The 23448-nt window shown below is 41.8% G+C and overlaps 1 long non-coding RNA gene across 1 annotated transcript in view; it reads right to left on the reverse strand.

Annotated features, from left to right (window-relative positions):
* Nucleotides 1-16322: 16322 nt before the first annotated feature.
* Nucleotides 16323-23448, reverse strand: part of LOC134357587 (uncharacterized) — a 206134-nt gene continuing 199008 nt past the window's right edge. Inside the window, exons 5-6 of the long non-coding RNA XR_010020662.1 lie at nucleotides 21151-21222; nucleotides 16323-17178 (exon numbers count right to left, since the gene is read on the reverse strand). This is a non-coding gene — a long non-coding RNA (uncharacterized LOC134357587). The remainder of the gene's footprint in view (nucleotides 17179-21150; nucleotides 21223-23448) is intronic.

Consider the following 23448-nt stretch of genomic DNA (forward strand, 5'->3'; position numbering starts at 1 on the left):
ACTGAAAGATCACATACAGTTGGTGTTCGAAATAACGGGCGATAGATGTTAAAAACTGAGGCGCAGCAGAAGACCAGCCAAAGCTGATCTACCCAAGCATGAATTTGTTACAGCTTTTACATTCTCAGTTGATGAGATTACCATTTAAAGTACATTTCCGTAACAGAATGATGGCTACAGGAAGACTTAATTAAGTAACGGAGTAGGTCCAGATGACAGAGTAAAATGAACGTCCTCAAGTATACCAGTAAATCCAATTCTCTATGGCAACAATGGGTGCATGCTGCAACACAAATAACAAAACTCTTGAACCTTGGACATCATCGCTGCTGCATTCCACGTCTCTGCTTCTAGGCTTTATCTGTGGTTCTCTGTTACCACATTAGTACAATCCACATCCCTATTTACTAATTACTAGCCCCCGCTATTCCTTCCCCAAATCAGACCCTCCTCTAGGCCCATAGCCTAAAATGGCTAATAGGGTCTAAAGATTAGATTCCTAATAGAACCCTTGTCTGGCTTACTGAAGGACAATCCCCCTAACATTGAAGTGTCTTGGCCTCAACTGTACTCTGTTCCATAGATGCTGCCTGTCCTGCTGAGTTCCTCCAGCATTTTGTGTGGGTTGCTTGGATCCCGCTAACACCAACGCTTTACCTGCTGTAGTAGTACACACATTAAAGTCATTAGACCATAAGATATAGGAGCATAATTAGGCCATTTGGCCCGTCAAGTCTGCTCCACCACTTCATCATGGCTGATCCAATTTTCCTCTCAGCCCCAACTTCCTGTCTTCTCCCCATATCCTTCATGCCTTGACCAATCAAAAATCTATCAACCCCTGCCTTAAATATACATAAACACTTGGTCTCCACAACTGCCTGTGGCAAAGAATTCCACAGAATCATCACTCTCTGACTAAAGAAATTCTTCTCCATCTCCAGTCTAAAAGTATGCCTTTCTATTCTGAGGCTGTGTCCCCTGGTCTTAGACTCTTCCACCATAGGAAACATCCTCTGCATAATTACTCTATCAAGGCCTTTCAGCATTTGATAGGTTTCAATCAGGTCACCCCTCATTCTTCTGAACTGCAGTGAATACAGTCCCAGAGCCATCAAACACTCTTCATATGACAAACCATTCAATCCTAGAATCATTTTTGTGAACATCCTTTGAACCTTCTTCACTTTTAACACATCCTTTCTAAGGTAATGGGCCCAAAATTGCACACAATACTGCAAGTGAGCCTCAACAGCTCTTTATAAAGTCTCAATATTACATCATTTCTTTTATATTCTGGTCCTCTTGAAATAGATGCTAACATTGCATTTACCTTCATCACCAAAGACTCAATCTGCACATTAATTTTTAGGGTCCTGTATAAGAACTCCCAATTCCCTTTGCACCTCAGAGTTTTGTATTTTCTCTCCATTTAGAAAATAGTCAACCCTTTCATTTCTTCTACAAAAGTGCATGACCATAACCTTCCCAACACTGTATTCTATCTGACATTTCTTTGGCGATTCTCCTAATCTGTCTAAATCCTACTGTAGCCTCTCTACTTCCTCAAAACTACATTCCCCTCTACCTATCTTCATATTATCTGCAAACTTTGCAAAAAAGCCATCAATTCTATCATCCTAATCATTGCCATATCACGTAAAAAGAATCGGTCCCAACACAGACCCCTGTGGAACACCACTAGCCACTGGCAGCCAGCCAGAAAAGGCTCCTTTCATTCCCACTCTTTGCCTCCTGCCAATCAGCTACTGCTTTATCCATGCTAGAATCTTCCCTGTACTACTATGGGCTTGTATTAAGCAGCTTCAAGTGTGCACTTTGTCAATGGTCTTCTGAAAATCCAAGTACACAACATCAGCCGATTCTTCTTTGTCTATCCTGCTTGTTATTTCTTCAAAGAATTCGAACAGATTTTGTCAGGAAAGATTTTCACTTGAGGAAATCATCTGGACTATGGCTTATTTTATCATGTGCCTTCAAATACCCTGACACCTCATCCTTAACAATCCACTTCAACGTCTTCTCAAGCACTGTGGTCAGACTAACTGGCCTGTAGTATCCTTTCTTCTGCCTCTCTCTCTTCTTGAAGAGTGGAGTGACATTTGCAATTTCCCAGTCTTCCAGAACCATTCCAGAATCTAATGATTCTTCAGCCACAATCTCTTCAGTCACCTTTTCAGAATCCTGAAGCATACATCATCTGGTCCAGGTGACTTACCTACTTTCAGACCCTTCAGTTACCCAAGAATCTTCTCTCTGGTTACGATAACTTCACAAGCTTCATGACCCCTGACACCTGGAACTTTCACCATACTGCTAGTGTCTTCCACAGTGAAGAGTGATGCAAAATACTTAAACAGTTCATCTGCCATTTCCTTGTGCCCATTACTACCTCTCCAGCATTGTTTTCCGGTGGTCAGATAATCCACTCTTGCCTCTCTAACACTTTATGTATCTGAAGAAACTTTTGGTGTCCTCTTTAATATTATTGGCTACCTTACTTTCACATTCCATCTTTACCTTCTTAATGACATTTTTAGTTGCCATCTGTTGTTTTAAAAATCTTCACAACCCTCTAACTTCTCATTAATTTTTGCTCTATTATATGCCCTCTCTTTGGCACTTATGTTGGCTTTAACTTCTCTTGTTAGCCTTGGTTGTGTCATTCTGCCTTTAGAATACTTCTTACTCTTTGGGATGTATATATCCTCAACGGCTTCCAGAAATTTCAGCTATTCCTGCTGTGCCATCATCCCTGCTAGTGTTCTTTTCCAATCAATTCTGGTCAACCCTCTCTCATGCCTCTGTAATTCCTTTCAATCCAGTGCAATACTGATACATCTGACTTTAGCTTCTCCTTCTCAAATTTCAGGGTGAATTTGATCATATTATGATCACTTACTCCAAAGGGTTCTTTTACCTTAAGCTCTCTAATTAATTCCTGTTCATTGTACAACACCTAATCCAGTATAGCTGATACTCTTGTGGGCTCAGCCACAAGCTGCTGTAAAAAGCTATCTCATTGGAACTCTAGAAATTTCCCCTCTGGAATCCAGCACAAACCTGATTTTCCCAATCTATCTGCATATTGAAATCCCCATTAACTACTGTAATATTGACATTTTGGCACACATTTTCTTTTTCCATTTGTAACTAGTAGGCCATATCCTTACTACTGTTTGGGGGTCTGTATACAACACCCATCAGAGTCTTTTTACTCTTGCAGTTCCTAAGCTCTATCCACAATGTTTCAAAAACATCTGACCTTGTCTCACCTCTTTCTAATTATTTAATTTCAGTTTCTATCAACGGAACAATGCCGACCCTTCTGCCTTCCTGTCTGGCCTTTTGATACAATGTATATCCTTGGAAATTAAGTTCCCCAGCTATAATCTTCATTCAGCTATGGTTCAGTGATGCCTAAAACATCATACCTGCCAATCTGCAAATGTGTTGCAAATACATCTACCTTACTCCATGCACTGCGCACATTTAAATATAACACCTTCAATCCTGTATTCACCCTTTTCGATTTTGTCCACCTTTTGCATTGCAACTCATTCTGTTGACTGCAATTTTGCCCTATCAACAGCATATCTTCACCAGCTACCTTGTCTTCAGCACTATTATTTGCCTTTCCTATACGTCTTGCATTGAAGTATACACAGCTCAGGGCACTAGTCGCAATATACTCCTTTTCATTCCTAACTTTGTCTGAGGTCTGACCAACATCTGCCTCCACAACCTCTCTACTAATTGTTCTGGCACTCTGATTCCCATCCCCCTGCGACTCTAGTTTAAATCCCACCGTACAGCATTAACAAACCTTCCCACTACGATAATAGCCCATCTCCAGTTCAGGTGCAAACTGTCTCTTCTGTACAGCTTCCCATCTTCCCTGGAAGAGAGTCCAGTGGTCCAATAATCTTATGCCCTCCCTCCTACACCAACTCCCTAGCCATGTATTAAACTGTATAATCTTCCTAGGTCTGGCCTCACTAGTATGTGGTACAAGTAGCAGTCCTGCGATCACAACCCTGGATGTCCTGCCCTTTAACTTAGCACCTAACTCCTTGAACTCCCTTTGCAGAACCCTGTCACTCTTCCTACCTATGTCAGACTGCTGATTGTTCACCCTCCTTGTTTAAGAATGCTGAGGACTCGATCTGAGATATCCTAGACCTTGGCACCCGGGAGACAACATCCCATCCAGGAATCTTGTACTCGCCCACAGAGCCTGCAGTCTGTTTCCTTGACTAATGAATCCCCTATCACCACAGTGTACCTCTTCCCCCCGACCCCTTCCCTTCTAAGTCACAGAGGCAGACTCAGTGCCAGAGGCCCAACCACTGTGATTTTCCTCTGTCAGGTCATCCCCACCACCACCACCCCACCCCGACAGTATCCAAAGTGTTATACCCGTTGTTGAGTGAAACCGAGGTACTTTGCACTGGCTCCTTAACCCCTTTCCCCTTCCTAACTGTTACCCAGTCTCCTGTGTGCTGCACCTTGAGTGTAACGACCTCTCTATATCTCCTATCTATCACCCTTTCAGCATCCCAAATGATCCAGAGTTCGTCCAGTTCCAGCTCCAACTCCTTAACAATGGTCATTAAAACAACCAGCTGTACAACAGTGATAATATGAGAGATAAGTTGAAATCAATGATGGAGTTCTACATTCAAACCCCAATTCCAAATACTGTCCCAAAAGGAGGGGTTCTCTAGAGCCACCTTGGCTCCATTCCCATGATTTATTATCCTTTTCGATAGTGTATCCCATTTCTTAATAAATTATTTGTCCTCTAGGATGATCTTTTCCTAATCAGCAGGAATGTGTAGCGATTCTGTGGGTATATACCTGTGCAATCCTTTGTGTTACTCCCATAAATGGTAGCTCCAGCTCCAGCCTCCCTTTGCAGCTGGCTTAGGCAAGTTCTGCCCCACAATCATTAATTCGGTTGAGACATCACTGATTGCCACATTACAGCCAGTCAGATGCATGGCAACTGCCCCCTTGTGATATGTCCTTGCTGATATTGTGGCATAGTAAATGTTGTTCACCAAGGTATTCTTCAGAAAGGTTTCATTATTAACCGGCAATATGGACAAGGAACAGTTATGAAACTATTTGTAGCAAAACCACATTCCGTCAGGCTTCTTCATACAACTTCCTCTGGACATGCCCAATGATTCCTCCTTTGGCAATGTTGCATCAAGTTCACCCACCGCCCCCTTAGACTTGTGTAACTCGATTCTGTATGTCGGCAGGTTGCTTAGAAATTTCCAAGTTCCCTCATGATATTTTCCTACAGGATGCACTCTTATCAGAGTCTGTCTGATTGTCACCATGTTGGAGAATGTGGAGGATGACTTTTATCATGGCGTCAGTTAATATTGTTAACTCCTTAAATAACTTTGTTATTATATCCTTTAATGGCTGCAATAGCTGGATAGTTTCCAACTCTACTTCTGCTCCTTGCTTCTCTATTCTACCAATTCGTCCCAACTCACGGTAAGTTTGTTTTATAATCCCCTTCAACTTCAAGCCAGAGGGAACTGATTTGTGTATTTATTTTGGTTATGTTTTGTAAATTCAAAAGATTAAACTAATTCCAAGAAAAACGCAGGAGTCCAGGAATGTATCTTCTTCTTTACTTTAAGCGAGGCGTGTATGTATCACAGGGTAGCGTGATAACGCATGCAAAGAATATATTTTGACATATAATCCATAATTAATTATTTAAATGAACAGGAATGCTTAATCAACTGATATATTTACAAGATTACTCAAGCATTATTTAAATATTAAGTGCACAACTGTCCTCCCTGGTTTGCTGTAAACTCCAACTCAATAGCTAATGCATCTCAACTATATATACAAGATATTCTGTAATACAACTACTATATACAGACATCCACAGCATAGTAAATTTTAAATTCTCCCATTCAGGCCTCAAGATTTTACTGCTATGGAGGATTTCTTACTCTTATGGGATAACATCATTCCTGACAAGGAGGGTCACTCTGTTTGCCAGGTGAGGCTTGTGGCTGTGAAACAATCTCAGGTTTTATGGTCTCCTCTTTGGTGGTTGCAGGAGTTGACTCTGGGGCTGCAGGAAATGGTTCTGATAGTGGTAGCCGCCTTTTTTCTCTATCAATTGACTATGCTCTCCTCAACAGATCGATGTGTCCTCTCCAGATGATATCAGACTCAATTTCCGCTGTGTAGGTAAGTGGTCCATTTCGGTCCTTAATCTTTCTGAGTACCCATTTTTGATCCCCTTTGTAGTCCATCGCCAGGACTAAGAGTAAAACATCGGACCACCTTGATTGAGGAGCCTTAAATTTGTCTCAACTGTCTGTCCTGCATACTCCTTCTGAGATTGTGTTTGACGAGATCCAAGTGTGAATGCAAGGGACAGCATAGCTGGTGAGTTAATGGTTATGGAATGTGTTGCATTACGATGTGCAAGGAGGAAATTTTTGAGCTGGTGTTAGTGTGGTGTGTTCTGCTGATATTGTTCACACAGCATTCTTTAGACTCTGGACAAACCTTTCCACCAAGCCATGTGTAGCTAGGTGGTACGGTGCAGATATAATATGTCAGATTCCATTCATTTTCAGGAATGAAACTGTTTCCCCACAAACTGTGGTCTATTGTCACTAAATAAGTGATCTGGAACACCAGTCCTCTCTACAATTGATCAACAGTGTATGGGCTTGTAGTGGAGGCTATTGGGAACACTTTTGGCCACTTTGTAGCTGCATCCATTACTACCAAGAATTATGAGCCCCTGAATAGTCCAGCAAAATCCACACGAATCCTCTGCCAGGGAAATGCAGGTCATTCCCATGGATGGAGAGGCGCAGATCTTGGTATCCAGTACAGTGATTACCAAGCTGCTCGACATGCTGATCCATCTCAGGCCACTGGACAAAACTTCAAGCCAACACTTCCATTTTAACCACACCTAGATGACCAGCATGTAACTTCTCCAACACTTCCATTTTAACCACACCTAGATGACCAGCATGTAACTTCTCCAACACTTTAGCTTTTAGCTTGGATCACACAACAACTCTCAATCCCCAGATGAGGCAACCCTCGTTAACGGCAAGTTCATCCTTGAACTGGTAAAAATGGGGGAAGAGGGATTTCTGTTGCATATTCCAGCCATTTTGGGTGGCCATGTAGACCTGAGACAGTGTGGGATGTTTTCTGCTTTCCCGTTGGATCATTTCTGCTGTAATGAGTCAATTTGCATTAGGAAGAATATGTCAAGAGGAGTGTCCACTTTTGTAAATTTTTCTGGTGCTACCTTCTCCAAGAGTGAACAGGACAATCCATCAGCATTTCCATGATTAGTCATCCTCTTGAATTCAATCTTGTAACTGTGTCCTCCAAGAAACAGAGCCCATCCCTGTATTTGTGCTGCTGCTATTAGTGGAACACCCTGAAACTGGACACTAGTGGTTGATCAATAATGAAGTTAAACCCTCCCTCATACATGCACTGATTAAAACACTTTACACTCCAAACCAGATTCAAAGTCTCTCTGTTAATCTGTGTGTAATTTTTCTTGTAGTGGTTAGGAAATATGATGCAAAGGCTTTTTCCCAGGGCTGAAATGGTTGCCACAAGAGGGCATAGTTTTAAGGTGCTGGGGAATAGGTACAGAGGAGATGTCAGGGGTAAGTTTTTTACACAGAGTGTGGTAAATGTGTGGAATGGGCTGCCGGCAATATTGGCGGAGGCAGATACGATAGGGTCTTTTAAGAGACTTTTGGATAGGTACATGGAGCTGAGAAAAATAGAGGGCTATGGGTAAGCCTAGTAATTTCTAAGGTAGGGACATGTTTGGCACAACTTTGTGGGCCAAAAGGCCTGTATTGTGCTGTAGGTTTTCTATGTTTCTATGTTATTATGTTTCTAAGTTTCTATGTTTCTAAGAACGTTTACTTCCATCATTTGTAACGTGTGACATGACTGCACCTATACCACAAGACAAGGCATCACGGGTAAGCTCCAGTGGATGATGTGGATTATAATACGTTTGTACAGTGTCTTCCGTCACTATTCCTTTGCCTTTTGAAAGTCACCTCACATAGCTTTGTCCATTGCCATTTCTTCCCAATCTGCAGTATTGGGCTCAAGGGATAGAGTATAGTACCCAGATTTGACAGAAACCTGTTACAGTAATAGACAATCCTAAAGAGGACCACAACTGTGACATGTCCATTGGCCTTGGGGCATCTACCACTGCCTAAATTTTCTGAGCACACTTGTGGAATGCTTGTGCATCAATGGTGAGACCACAGTAAGTGATCCTTGGATTAAAATTTCACACTTGTTGCATCATGATCTGAGCCCACCTTCTAATCTTTTTAATACTGATTTCTGATTTTGGAGATGTTCCTTGTCATACATACCAGTAACAATGAAGTCATCTAGGTAACACTGGGTGCCTGGGCATTCTCGCAGTTCTGGTCCATATCTTTCTACCAGAGTGCAGGTGCAGATGCCATGCCACAAATAAGTATATTATGGTGATAACGCCCTCTGTGAGTGTTTATGGTGAGAAACATTTGGATTCTTCATCTATCTCCATCTGCTAGTAGACCTCAGTTAAATCCACATTGCTGAAGTGTTTTCCTACAGCAAGATTTGCAAAGATATCCTTTATCCTGGGCAGAGAGCATTGATCTACTTTCAGTACTGTTTGATGGTAACCTTGAAGTCACCACAGATCCTGACAAACCTATTCTTCTTGGATACTTGGACCACTGGCATTGTCCATGGGCTCCACTCAAACTTGGAAAGAATTCCTTCAGCCTCCATGAGCTCTAGCTCACTGGCTACTTTATCACAGATGGGATGAGGAACTAGGTGGGCTTTGCAAAGCTTGGATGCAGCATTTCATTTAACACTATTTTACCTTTTTCCAATGCCAGAGAAACATAGAAGTATAGAAAATCTACAGCACAATACAGGCCCTTCGGCCCACAAAGCTGTGTCGAACATGTCCTTACCTTAGAAATTACCTCGGGTTACCCATAGCCCACTATTTTTCAGAGCTCCATATACCTGTCCAGGAGTCTGGTAAAAGACCCTATTGTATCCACCTCCACCACTGTCGCCGACAGCCCATTCCACACACTCACGACTCTCTGCATAAAAAACTTATCCGTTACATCTCCTCTGTACCTACTTCCAAGCACCTTAAAACTGTACCCTCTCGTGCTAGCAATTTCAGCCCTGGGAAAAAGCCTCTGACTGTCCACACAATCAATGCCTCTTATCATCTTATACACCTCTATCAAGTCACCTCTCATCCTCTGTCACTCCAAGGAAAAAAGGCCGAGTTCACTCAACCTATTCTCATAAGGCATGCTCCCCAGTCCAGACAAAATCCTTGTAAGTCTCCTCTGCACCCTTTCTATGGTTTCCCCATCCTTCCTATAGTAAGGTGACCAGAACTGAGCACAGTACTCCAAGTGGGGTCTGACCAGGGTCCTATAGAGCTGTAACATTACCTCTTGGCTCCTAAACTCAATCCCACGATTGATGACGGCCAATGCAGCGTATGCTTTCTTAACCACAGGCTCAACCTGCACAGCAGCTTTGAGTGTCCTATGGACTTGGACCCCAAGATCCCTCTGATCCTCCACACTGCCAAGAGTCTTACCATTAATATGATATTTTGTCATCATATTTGACCTACCAAAATTAACCACCTCGCACTTATCTGGGTTGAACTCCATCTGCCACTTCTCAGCCCAATTTTGCATCCTATCAATGTCCCGCTGTAACCTTTGACAGCCCTCCACACTATCCACAACACCTCCAACCTTTGTGCCATCAGCAAATTTACTAACCCATCCCTCCACTTCCTCATCCAAGTCATTTATAAAAATCATGAAGAGTAAGGGTGCCAGAATAGATCCCTGAGGCACACCACTGGTGACCGACCGCCATGCAGAATATGACCCGTCTATAATCACTCTTTGCCTTCTGTGGGCAAGCCAGTTCTGGATCCACAAAGCAATGTCCCCTTGGATCCCATGCCTCCCTACTTTCTCAATAAGCCATGCATGGGGTACCTTGTCAAATGCCTTGCTGAAATCCATATACACTACATCTACGGCTCTACCTTCATCAATGTGTTTAGTCACATTCTCAAAAAATTCAATCAAGCTCGTAAGGCACGACCTGTCTTTCACAAAGCCATGCTGTCTGTTCCTAATCATATTATGCCTCTCCAAATGTTCATAAATCCTGTCTCTCAGGATCTTCTCCATCAATTTACCAACCGCTGAAGTAAGACTCCATGGTCTATAATTTCCTGGGCTACCTCTATTCCCTTTCTTGAATAAGGGAACAATATCCACAACCTTCCAATCTTCCAGATCCTCTCCCACCTCCATTGATGCTGCAAAGATCATCACCAAAGGCTCAGCAATCTCCTCCCTCACCTCCCACAGTATCCTGGGGTACATCTCATCCCGTCCCGGTGACTTATCAGACTTGATGCTTTCCAAAACCTCCAGAACATCCTCTTTCTTAATATCTACATGCTCAAGCTTTTTAGTCTGCTGTAAGTCACCCTACAATCACCAAGACCCTTTTCCATAGTGAATACTGAAGCAAACTACTCATTAAGTACCTCTGCTAACTCCTCTGGTACCATACACTCTTTTCCACTGTCACACTTGATTGGTCCTATTCTCTCACGTCTTATCCTGTTGCTCTTCACATACATGTAGAATGCTTTAGGGGTTTCCTAAATCCTGTCTGCCAAGGCCTTCTCATGGCCCCTTCTGCTTCTCCTAATTTCTTTCTTAAGCTCCTTCCTGCTAGCCTTATAATCTTCTAGATCTCTATCATTACCTAGTTTTTTGAACCTTTCACAAACTCTTCTTTTCTTCTTGACTAGATATGCAACAGCCTTTGTACACCATGGTTCCTTTACCCTACCATACTTCCCCTGTCTCATTGGAATGCACCTACGCAGAACTTCACGCAGATATCCCCTGAACATTTGCCATATTTCTTCTGTACATTTCCCCGAGAACATCTGTTCCCAATTTATGCTGCCAAGTTCTTGCCTGATAGGTTCATATTTCCCCTTACTTCATTTAAACGCTTTCCTAACTTGTCTTTTCCTATTCATCTCCAGTGCTTGGTAAAGGAGATAGAATTATGATCACTATCTCAAAAATGCTCTCCCACTGAGAGATCCAGCACCTGACCAGGTTCATTTCCCAATACCGGATCAAGTACAGCCTCTCCTCTTGTAGACGTATCTACATAATGTGTCAAGAAGCCTTCTTGAACACACCTTAAAAACTCCACCCCATCTAAACCCCTCGCTCTGGAGACATGCCAATCAATATTTGGGAAATTAAAATCTCCCACCACAACAACCCTGTTATTATTACATCTTTCCAGAATCTGTCTCCCTATCTGCTCCTCGATGTCCCTGTTGCTATTGGATGGTTTATAAAAAACACCCAGGAGAGTTATTGACCCTTTCCTGTTCCTAACTTGCACCCACAGAGACTCCATAGACAATCCGTCCATGATTTCCTCCTTTTCTGCAGCCATGACACTATTTCTGATCAACAGTGCCATGCCCCCACCTCTTTTGCCTCCCTCCCTGTCCTTTCTGAAACATCTAAAGCCTGGCACTCGAAGTAACCACTCCTGCTCCTGCGCCATCCAAGTCTCTATAATGGCCACAACATCATAGCTCCAAGTACTGACCCATGCTCTAAGCTCATCCGCTTTGCTCACAATACACCTCGTGTTAAAATAGACATATCTCAAACCATCGGTCTGAGCGTGTCCCTTCCCTATCACCTACCTATCCTCCCTCTCACGCTGTCTACAAGCTTTCTCTATTTGTGAGCCAACCACCTCTTCCTTCGTCTCTTCAGTTTGGTTCCCACCCCCCAGCAATCCTAGTTTAAACTCTCCCCAATAGCCTTAGCAAACCTTTTTTGAGCATTTCTTTGGCATCATCCAGTGTCTTTCCTAATTCGTTTTCAAAGGATGTGACATGCAAACTGTGGATGGATCTCCAACTAAGTTGTAGTTGTCTCAGTCAATTATGTCCCCACAATACTGGTCCTTCTGTTTTACTAGATACAAATGTGACTTGTTGTTTGTTGTATGTCATTCTATGGGAATTATCCTTTCTCCAGTGTAAGTTATTAATTGGATATTTGCAGGCTTCATTTTGGTATCTTTGAAATGCTGTTCAAACTCATTTTCTGGAATGACTGAAACAACTGAACCAGTGTCCAATTTTATTCTTTTCTGATATAAGCTATATCGCTTGTCTATTGCTAATTTTCATGCTGTAAATTCCAAGGCAACAAAGTCGTGTGTCACTCTCGTCATTGTCAGATTTTTCATTAGCAGCATGCAAATTAATGCTCTTTTTGAAATTGCAACTTGACTTTTTATATTTTTATACTCTGTGCTGTCCTTTTATTTTTGTCTGCCCGAAGTATTATTTGTATGTGTCCTACTTTGTTGCATTTTCTACAAGTTTTGCCTATACATCTGCATTTGTTTGGTGTATTTGAGACCCTGCCACAATAAAAAATTTGTTTGGCAAGGCTGGTTTCTGTTCAGCTGCTGCAATTTTGTCTCAGCTCACTTTGATTCCTGATCACATCTCAATTGCATCTCTCTCTGCAGTTTCCATTGAAACAACAGTTTCAATTGCTCTTTTGAAAGTAAGTTGTCCTTCAGTTAGGAGATCTTTTTGAATTATTTCTTTTAAGATTCCACAAACTAAACAATCTCTCACTGCATCATTAATCCTGTTGCCGAACTGACAATGCTCAGACAATCAGTTCATTTCAACCACGTACGCTGAAATGGACTCTCCTTCCTTTTGACTCTACTTATGATACCTAAAGTGTCCTGCAAACAATAATGGCTTTTGTTCCAAGTGTTTCTACATCATATTTACAATAGTATCAAAGCTCATTTCCGGATGGTTGAGTTGGGAATTAAACATCGAGGCAAACTCTATGCGTTTAAATCTAATACACTTAGCAAAATTGGCACTTGTTCTCATTGGCTATTTCATTTGCTTCAAAATACTGTTCCAATAGTTCAGTATTCATGAGACAATTACCCGATTTGTAATCAAACTCATTAATTTTTTCAAAGTAACCAACCACTTCTGATATATCTTTAATAAGGATTATCACCTAGTACTCACTCTTTATAAACTCATGACTTATCACTTTCTTTTAAAATCATTCATGTCTTCCCTTCCGAAGAATATGTGTTGTGCTGCTTTTTGCTTAAAACTCGACTGTCTCCACATGCTGGACTGCTTTTTTTAACTTGATGTTCTTCTGCGTTTATTTTAGTTCAAATGTCTCACTGCAATTCATTTATTTTTATTTATTTTATTGAGATATAGCATGGAATTGGTCTTTCCGGCCCTTCGAGCTGCGCTTCCCAGCAATTCTCCCCAATTATCTCCAGCCTAATCATGGGACAACTTACAATGACCAAGCAACCTACTCACCAGTACGTCTTTGGACTGTGGGAGAAAACTAGAGCACCCAGTGAAAACCCCACACATTCCATTGGGAGGATGTACAGACTCATTACGGATGACATTGGAATTGAACTCCAAACTCCAACAACCCTAGCTGCAATAGCATTGAGTTAGCCATTACACATTTTGATCCAGGAGCATGAGCGTGGAATTTGAACCGCAAACTCTAATTTCATGAATAGATCCTAAAAATAGCACTAATTTAAACACTGAATTCAAATCTAATCACATTTCATTGTGATCATCCAAAGAAAAACTGAGTTGAATTCAACACTAACCAGTATGTAATTCTTTCCCATTACAAACTCACCAAAAAAGTGCTTAATCACTTTTCTAAAAGGTGCAATAATTTTGATTTTAAACTTCATTTTTCCTCTAGTCCATTTTATAAAAGAGTTTGGCATTGCAGAATTACATGTGACAATATCTTCAGATGACATTTCAATGATCATTTATCGATTTACTGCATGCTGATGCAAAATCATTTACCACAGTCTTCTAAGTTCTACTGTCTTCCAAAGCAAAGGAGAATCAGATCAGAGTATAATCTAAACAACAGTTGAAATAAGACCAGAAGAACTCTTTGAGTGACAGCTGGACTTGCTTCAATTGTTGACCAGTCAAAGGCATTGAATGTTCATCTCCAAAAATGTTCTGTGACTACCTCTGAGAAAATAAACAACAGATAAAGACTGATAAAAATGAAACAGCAGTGGCTATTTTGAAATATAACATAATCTAGCAGACTGAGAGATTTTTTTTCAAATCATTAAATTTGGAGCTGTGTAGGTTGGTGTGGAAAGCATCTTAAGCAATATGAGTGTGTAAAAGGTAAAAACAGACTTGAGTGAAAGCTGGAATCTGATCATTGAAGGAATTTTAACAAAGAATGTGAATTGAATAGATGTTGCTTCTTTGTTGTTCTCAGCCAGTGGTAGGGTACCTGGAAGTAGAAGAGATTTCAAAGCGCACCAATCGTTCCTGGTAGTGTGAGGAATAGATTATTCAAAGATAAGCTAGACAATAATATTGAAGAGGATACCAAAAGTTTCTTTAGATATATAAGGGGTAAAAGAGAGGAGAGAGTAGATATCAGAACATTGGAAAACGATGGGGCTCAAGGAAATGCCTGTGAAACTGACTAAGTATTTTCCATCAATCTTCACAGTAGAAGACACTAGCAGTATACTGGAAATTTGAGGGTGTCAGGGTGTGGATGGGAGTGAAGTTGCCATTGCTAAGGAGATGGAGATTGGGAAACTCTGAGTTCTGAAAGTGGATAAGTCAGATGGACCAAATAGGTCTACACCCCAGAGTTCTGAAAGAGGTGGCTGAAGAGATTGTGTAGGGATTAGTAATCATTGTTCATGAATCAATAGATTCTGGCATGGTACCAGAGTATTGGAAAATTGCAAATGTCATTCCACTCCAAGAAGGGAGAGAGGCAGAAGAAAAGAAATTATAGGCCAGTTAGTCTGACCTCAGTGGTTGGAAAGATGTTGGAGTCAATTGTTAAGGATATGGTTTTGGCGCACTTGGAGGCACATGAAAAAATAGGCTGAAATCAGCATGGATTCCTTAAGAGGAAATCTTGTAGGAACAATGCATCTGCTTTCTTTCTAGCTGCACTGTATCCTGTATTATGCGTATATTATATCTGTTAAGGTGACTAGGGGGCGTGATAAAAGTGAAATGAATAAGTTACATATTTGTACTTTGTTCTGGCCAATTTGGACCTGGGGACTGGTGGACGTCATATCTTTATTTGATCATTTAATTTATGCTTAAGTGTGCTTATTTACACTTAATTTCATCGCTTCAAGACTCTATGTTTGTTAGTTGCTAATAAAAGATAGAATGCTGTTCTTCAACTTTTGGAACATTATTATTGGATCGATTGGAGGGTGCGTCATACAAGTGTAACAATCCACGGGAGTCACTAGAAGCAGCATTGGTTTGTTAGAGTAGCTGCTACACCTGACAAACCTGTTGGAATTCTTTGAAGAAATAGCAAGCAGGATGGACAAAGGAGAATTAGTTGATGTCGGGTACTTGGATTTTCAGATGGTCTTTGAGAAGGTGCCACACATGAGGCTGCTTAATAAGTTAAGAGCTCAGAGTATTACTGGAAAGATACTAACATGGAGAGAGCATTGGTTAATTGGCAGGAAGCAAAAAGTGGGAATAAAAGGAGCCTTTTCTGTTTGGATTCCGGTGACTAGTAGTGTTCCAGAGTGATATGTGATGGGACCATTTCTTTTTACATTATATGTCAGTCATTTGGATGACAGAATTGATGGCTTTGCAGACAAGGTTGCAGATAATCGAAGAAAGGAGAGCCAGGCTGTGTTGAGGGTGCAGAGAGGCTGTGGAAGGGCGGACAGATTAGGAGAATGGGCAAAGAACTGGCAGATTGAGTACGATATCAGGAAGCGTATGATCATTCACTTTGGTGGAAGAAATAAAAGCATAGACTTTTGTCTAAATGGAGAGAAAATACAAAAATCTGAGGTGCAAAGAGACTTAGAAGTCCTCATGCAAGATTCCCTAGTGGATTGAGTTGGTTGTGCTACCATGCTGCCCAGGTCGGTAGCTGTGTCAGGTTTGTTTTAAAAATACCTTGTCGCCAATGTTATGTTTTGTAACTTCAAAATATTAAACTAATTCAAAGAAAGACACGGGAGTCCGAGAATGTGGGTGTCCCTTCGTCTTTACTTTAAGCGAGGTGAGCTCGAATCACATTGCTGCATGATGATGCATGTAATTAATGTATTTTTACATATAACTTGTAATGAATAACCACCAAGAATGCTTAGTTAAACAATATATATTACTCAAATGTTATTGAAATATTAAATGCACAAAATTTTCTGCTATATCTAAAGAATTAACTACAGAGACCCCAGCTGAATATTCTTTTCCTAGCAACTTTATAAAGCTCCTTTCTTTTTTCATCTCTCTGTCCTAATCTCACTCCGAGTAACTTGTTTATTGAGTAACTGTTGGAAAAGGAGATTTGTACGGTCCCCACAAAAACTAAAGTCAGAAGGCAGTCAGGTTGAAGACTAACTGTACGTGTCTGTAGCCTGGTACTAGAGTAACCCTTTCGCTCATATCTTCCAGTACTAATCCTATATCCCCAGTGTCATTTCGGCTATCACTACGGGTAACAGGGGAGTCCTGCACTGATCAATTTCTGAATGCAGCAGTCCTGTCGTGTTACCGTACAAGTTTCATTGCCACATTTAAGTGTGAATGGTTCGGTAGTCCTGTGTCTCGGCATGACAAACATAAACATAGGATCCCCCTCTCGTGCATGCCCACTCCCCACCGGATGTCCCCCGAGCGCTGTGCAGTTTTCAAATGTCCATTTCACAGCACCGCATGCTATCACGTCCCTCCTGTTGAACCGGATACCATTGGTACACACCACAGATGGTCGCTCTTCGTTATCCCCTCGGTTTATAGACGGTATTTTACTTGCTCTCGAGAGACAGCTCAAAAGAATGACAAATTCAATTATCCAGATTCTTCTGGGCGTAGTTTGTCGAGTTCCTTCTTTACTGTTCCTGTGGAAATATGTTTGCATGGTTAAATCATTCCTACTCTCGGTATCTTTTCAGGTGGGACCTGTGCTTCTACTTTGGCCTTTCCTTAGCTTCCACAAGAGCTCACATTTCTCTTGTCAAGATTGCCATAAATGGTGCTGTCCCTCAGGGCCATAGTCCCAGGATTGCTAATGGAGTACAACTTTTACCAATACCTCACCTTCCGCTTTTGACAGGTTCTCCTTTTCTTGGCGTTCTTGTGCTCCCAGTCCCACACTGTCTATCAATGACTTTCCTTTTTAGACCTTGGAGATCTCCCATACAAGCTGGGTGTTTTACTCCTTATCATTGTGGCTCTGCATTCCTCTAGTAATCTTATCTTCTGGTAGTAGCATAGCTCTTCCTCTCAACCACGACAGAGTTCTGAGGCTGGTATGGAACATGAAACTTCTGTCTGAGGACTCTTGATTGCCTTGCCAGTAAAAAGTGTCCCCTGATCTGAATCAAGGCTGGCTGGTACTCCCTACCTGGGTAACAGCTCCTCAGCTCACACACAGGCCACTGCCTTGGTGAAGCAATGCTGACACAGGAAAGCTCCATCCACCTGGTGAAGTGATCAGTGGTCACTGAGCCATAGTGTTTACCCCTAGACTGGGATAGTGGCTCTGTGAAGTCCACCTGAAGTTGCCCCGTAGACCTTTAGGCTGTGGCTTGTGCCCTAGTTGTATTTTCTTTTCTTGCATCACTCTGGCACATTATACACTGCTGGCAGAATTTAGTAATCTCTCTCCCAATCCCTGGCCACCATCAGCATCTCTCACACCTTATTGCACCCTATATGAGCTAAACCATGGTAGGTTTCTGACAATGTATGTTTGATGCACTCTGCGGTTATCACATGATCACCTTCTCACCACATCCCACATTCTTCTTTTTGAACAGCTCCTGTCTGTTCTCAAATCTGCTTTTCTTCTGAAGATGTTTCCTCTTGTATTGCCTTTAAATCTTCCTCATTTACCTCCCTGATCATCGCTACCTCTACTGGAACTGGACCAGATTCCTGCGCAATTGCCTTAGTTGCCCGATCAGCAAATGGATTTCCCGCTTGCTCAAGGGTGTCTACCCTTCTGTGCACATCAATCTTTATGACAGCTGCTCCCAGGGCGGTTTAGCAGCTTCAACTAACTCTTTCCATGTGCTTTCTGGACGTAAATGCCCTCCTGATGAGGTCACATACCATCTCCTTGCCCAATTTGTCAAATAATCATGTACTACTCTAAATATGAATCGACTGTCTGTGAAAATGTTCATCTTCTGGCCCTTACCTAATTTAAGGGCCTCTGTTGGCGCTTTTAGGTATGCCACTTGTGCCAACCTGTGGCCCAGGAGTTTTCGCCTGGCATTAGATCCCTTCCTTTATCTGCAACAGCCCGTCTCATTCATGGACTACCATCCTAGACCCATCTACAAAAATAGTCAACATATCATTTGCCTCTAAAGACATTTCTCCTATGACTGACACCTCAGGCCCTTGAATTAACTCCATGCACCCATGCAGGGACCCATCCTGCCCTATCAAACTGTCTGGGTTAACCACACTATCCCTTATTATCTGCACGTGTTTGTTATCAGGTAACAATACCGCCTCCCATTTTGCTCACCTGCTGTCGGACACTGCCTGCAGTGCCCCTTGCTCTAGGAGAGTGACTATGCTGTGAGGTGTGTGAAAGATGAGTTGACCCATCAGAGTAATAGGTTCCAATGTTCCAACAGCCCAAGTCGCACCACCTATTTCTTGCATACACCATCAAAACAGGGCCCCGTTTTATGGAATAAAATGCTCTGGCTGCAACTTATAACCATGCTCTTGACATACAACAACTGTCTAAAGCTTCTCCCAGTTGTCACAAAAAAGGTGTACCAGTCTGTTCATGTCCAGCAAGTCCAAAGCCGGCCTGCAGCTTGGGTTTGCTTCAGACGCGCAAAGGCTTGATCTAACTCCAGCATCCATTCCACCTTTTCTTTGTCCTGTTTTCCTCCTCTTGCAAGAGCTTGCTGAGGTTCTGTGAGCTCAGTGCAATTTTCCACAAAACTGCGGCAGTAATTTAGGAGCCCTGAAATTTGGTGGATTCCTTTCACTGTGAATCGGCAGGGGAGTTTAAGAATTGCATCTTTACATTCCTTGGGTATAACGTTCTCACCCTGTCTGCTCTTGTGTGCTAAATACACTACTTCAGCCTGTCCAAACTGTACCTTGGAGGGGTTTACTCTCAGCCTTGCACTTTCTATAACCTGTAAAATTTTTAATTCCACCTGGATATTCTTTTTCTCTCTTGAAGGTGCATTTAGAATATCATCCATATATTGCAGAATATATGCTACTGGTATCTGCCAAGGGAACAGGAGCGATTATTTTAGCTATACATCAATGGGAAATGGTGGGGTTGTTATGCAAACCCTAAGGCAACTTTGTCCAAGCATTCTGCTGTCCCTGGAAGGTAAAGTCTAACTTATCCTGCCCATCAGGATGTACTGGAATTGATCAAAAACCATTTGCAATATCCAAGACAATAAAAATATCCTGTTCTGGCCTCAGGCCATTCAAAATAATAGATGGTTTCACCACTATAGGATATTCCTGAGGGGTGTATCATTTGGGGAGATACTGTATAATAAATGATCAGTCACCAGGACCTGTCTGGTTTAGGTACCGGACAGATCGGGGAATTCGGATGGGAAATGGTTGGCTGTATCACTCCTTGTTGCTGTGGTTCTGTGACTATCTTTACCACTGCAGCCCCACTTCAAGTTTAAAGGGATACTGTCTATGGGGTAGGTGCGATGGGCTTTCTATCCAAATGGGTGTCACCTCAGCAAGGCCACAGTCTTGCTTGTGAGTGACCCACACACAAGCATATGTTTTCGCAATAGTACTCCACCCTTTCTCTTTTAGCTCTTGCTTAATTAAAGTAATTTTGGTCCCATCTGCCTGTCCTTTACCTATCTCATTGTTAACTGCCTCAGTGAAGTCCCCCAGTTTGTCCTCTGGGGATCTGCTTCTCCCTTTAAGCCAATTTTAATTTCGTATATGGTCGGGTAAAGTGGACCAGATGTGCCGGGATATTTTAGCCTTTAAAAGGATGTGTTTATCATCAAGAGTCAGATGGTGGGCCTCCTTTAAAATTCAACCTTTTGCCAAGAGAGCACATTGACACCAATATGTTCGATAGTGGGCTAATTCATTCAGCAACATCTGTTTCTCTGTTGCTCTATGAGGTTCTTTCACCCTGGACTTTGTAGCTCTATTCCCTATGGTCTTCTTGTGACCTGAAGGTGAGCTAGTTATGAGACTGCCTTATTGGAGGATGGAGGTGAATCTTTAGTGCGAGTCCCGTACTCACCAGTTGCATTAGCTGAATCATCCCAATATACGTAATGTCCTGGGGGTGGGTGTGGACTTCCACTAACTACCATTCACCCCAGCATCAAGGGGTTCTGAGCTTGTTTGCTGATCGCTATTCTGCAGTGATTGCACAATAATGCTGTTACTATTACAATGGCATTTTCATGTTTGCCCTTGTCTTGTCCCTTCCACCAAGCAATTTGTTCAGGGATTGCTCCACTTGGATTGTAACGCTGCTTTATCATTTTTTTGTATCGACTTCTGGTTATGGTGTGTTGTCATCTGTATGAGCAATCATACCCAATCCCTCAGTACTTCCCCGGTTTCCTTCAGCTTCCTTTTTTCCTACATGGCCATACCTTACAATTCCAACTCCCCGAGCTTATACCTCAGATAAAGTTGGTTACTCAATTGATACCCTAAATCAATTGCAGCCCATAATCAAACAGATCCCACCCGGCAATTACCTCAGTACCCCATTCTCCGACACCAAGCTCCTCACGCTCCAAGGTCCCCTTTCACTACAACTTGCACAGTCGACTATGGGGTTATCCCCTCACCCAATAGGGCGGTATCTCAAACACACTCACCTGAACAGAAGCCACATAGTTGGTTGTAATCCAGTAGGGTATCCCGCTGACAATGCCAACTGTAGGAGCAAACTGAAAGATCACACAGAGATGGTGTCCAAAGTAATGGGCGACTTATTAAAACTGGTGCCCACCATGAGACTAGTCAAAGCTGATCTGCCTGAGCATGAATTTGATAGAGCTTTTATATTCTCAGATGATGAGATTGCCAGTAAAACTACATTTTCATAACAGAATGATGGCTACAGGAAGACTTAATTAAGTAATTGAGTAGCTACTGATTTCAGAGTAAATCCAATTTTCTATTACAACAACGGGTGCATGCTATAACATCATTCACACAACTCCTGAATCTTGGATGTCATCACTGCTGCATTCCATGTCTCTACTGTTTGGCTTTGTCTGCAGTTCCCTGTTACCACATCTTTATTCACGAGTTACTAGCCCTCACTCTCAATTCCCCTACAACAGGGGATTATCAGCAGCTCACATTCTTATTGTTGTACATGGATTTGTTGTTCCAAAGTGTCCATATTTCTTCTGCACAGTCTGTCTAATAAACTGGATTTACAATCCTTTTCCTGCTTCATTTTTTTCTGAGCTACTGTATAATGGAACTGTATAGCACAGGCTCTTCAACCAATGATGTTGTACTGACCTTTTAACCTGCTCCAAGGTCAATCTAATCCTACCCTCCCACATAGCCCTTGATTAGCCTTTCATCCCTGTACCAACTTGAATCTCTGTACCTGCCTCTACTACAAATTCCATCAGTGGGTTCCACGCACTAACCATTCTCTGTGTAAAAACAACTCTGACATACCTGTATACTTACGTCCAAACACCTTAAGGGCATGCTCTGGTATATTAGTTATTGCCCACTTGTTAAAAAACACTAGCTGCTCGTTCTATCTATGCTTCTTATCATCTTGTACATCTCTGTCAAGTTGCCTTTCATCCTCTTCACTCAAAAGAGAAAAGCCCATATTCGCTCAATTTTCCTCATAATATATACTCTCTAATTTAGTCTAATTTAGAGGTAAGTCTCCTCTGTATCCTCTATAAATTTCTGCATCCTTCATTTTCTGATGTGATAAGAACAGAGCACAATACCCCATCTGCTCCATATAGCTGCAAGATGTCCTTGAACCTCTTGAACTTAATTCTCCAACTAGTGAAGGGCAGCATACCAAATGCCTTTTTAACCTCCCTATCAACTTGTATGGCAATTTAGAGGGATGTAGACCCCAAGATCCCTCTGCTCCTCTACACTGGCAAAAATCTTGCCATTAGCCTTGTATTCTACCTTCAAGTTCAACCTTCCAAAGTGTATCACTTCACACTTCCCCAAACTGAACTCCATCAGCTGCATCTCAGCCTAGCTCCGTATCCCATCTGTAGGAGCCATGCATCGGTTCTCTATTTGCTTTGTATTTCATGTTGTGCGTTTATTAAGTTAACTTATCATATGAGTGGGGGCATGGTAAAAGCGAAGGGGAATAAGTTACATATTCTTACTTATTTCATGGCAGGTTGAAGCTCGGGACTGGCAGAGGTCATATCTTTTGTTACCCACTCTATCATGCTTGGCTTACGCTTAGAAATGCTTAACTTCAATTCTTCAAGACTGAATGTTTGCTAATTGGTAAAAAAAAGGATCACATAAAGGATTGGGCTTTTGTTGCAATCATTGGAGCCAGGGTGCATCATGCAAATATAACAACTTTGTAGCGATTGTAGGCTAATGGCAATTGCTTTATTTCAGTTTTTAGTTTGGTTTTGCTGCCATATTTTGTCAGCAAAAGTTTTCGACAGTTATACCAAATAAACGTTAATTCCGATGGGTCTGTGCAATTAGAAGCACTGCAGCCTTTAGGAGCTTTTGGCAAGTAACAACCTTTTGTTGATTCATGCTGTGTGTTTAGGTTTGAAGCACAGCTTTGAATGGTCAGCCTGTCCAATGGTGGATTAAAAAGCTGTATAGTGGTGTTTGCCTGAAGAGTTTGACCACTTGGTTCTGTTGAAAATTTGAAGAATTAAGTTGCTTCCATTGTTGAAAGTTAAATTGAATTAGTCATTGTTTTGTCTGTTTTTTTTTGCACTTAGAAAACGACATCAGTCCAGCTGGAAGCAGTGACATTGAAGGTAAGAGTAAGGGAAAAATTAATCAAATATGTGGTATGTTGAAGGTCAGTTTGTTGGAGGAAATGAAAATATTTATGAAGCTGTGACTACATATAAACGTGATGAGTTACAGGATGATGTACACACTGAAGACAGTGTGTCTAATATGCGTGC

The sequence above is a fragment of the Mobula hypostoma genome, chromosome 16 (genome assembly GCF_963921235.1).
Source record: "Mobula hypostoma chromosome 16, sMobHyp1.1, whole genome shotgun sequence".
NCBI lineage: Eukaryota > Metazoa > Chordata > Chondrichthyes > Myliobatiformes > Myliobatidae > Mobula > Mobula hypostoma.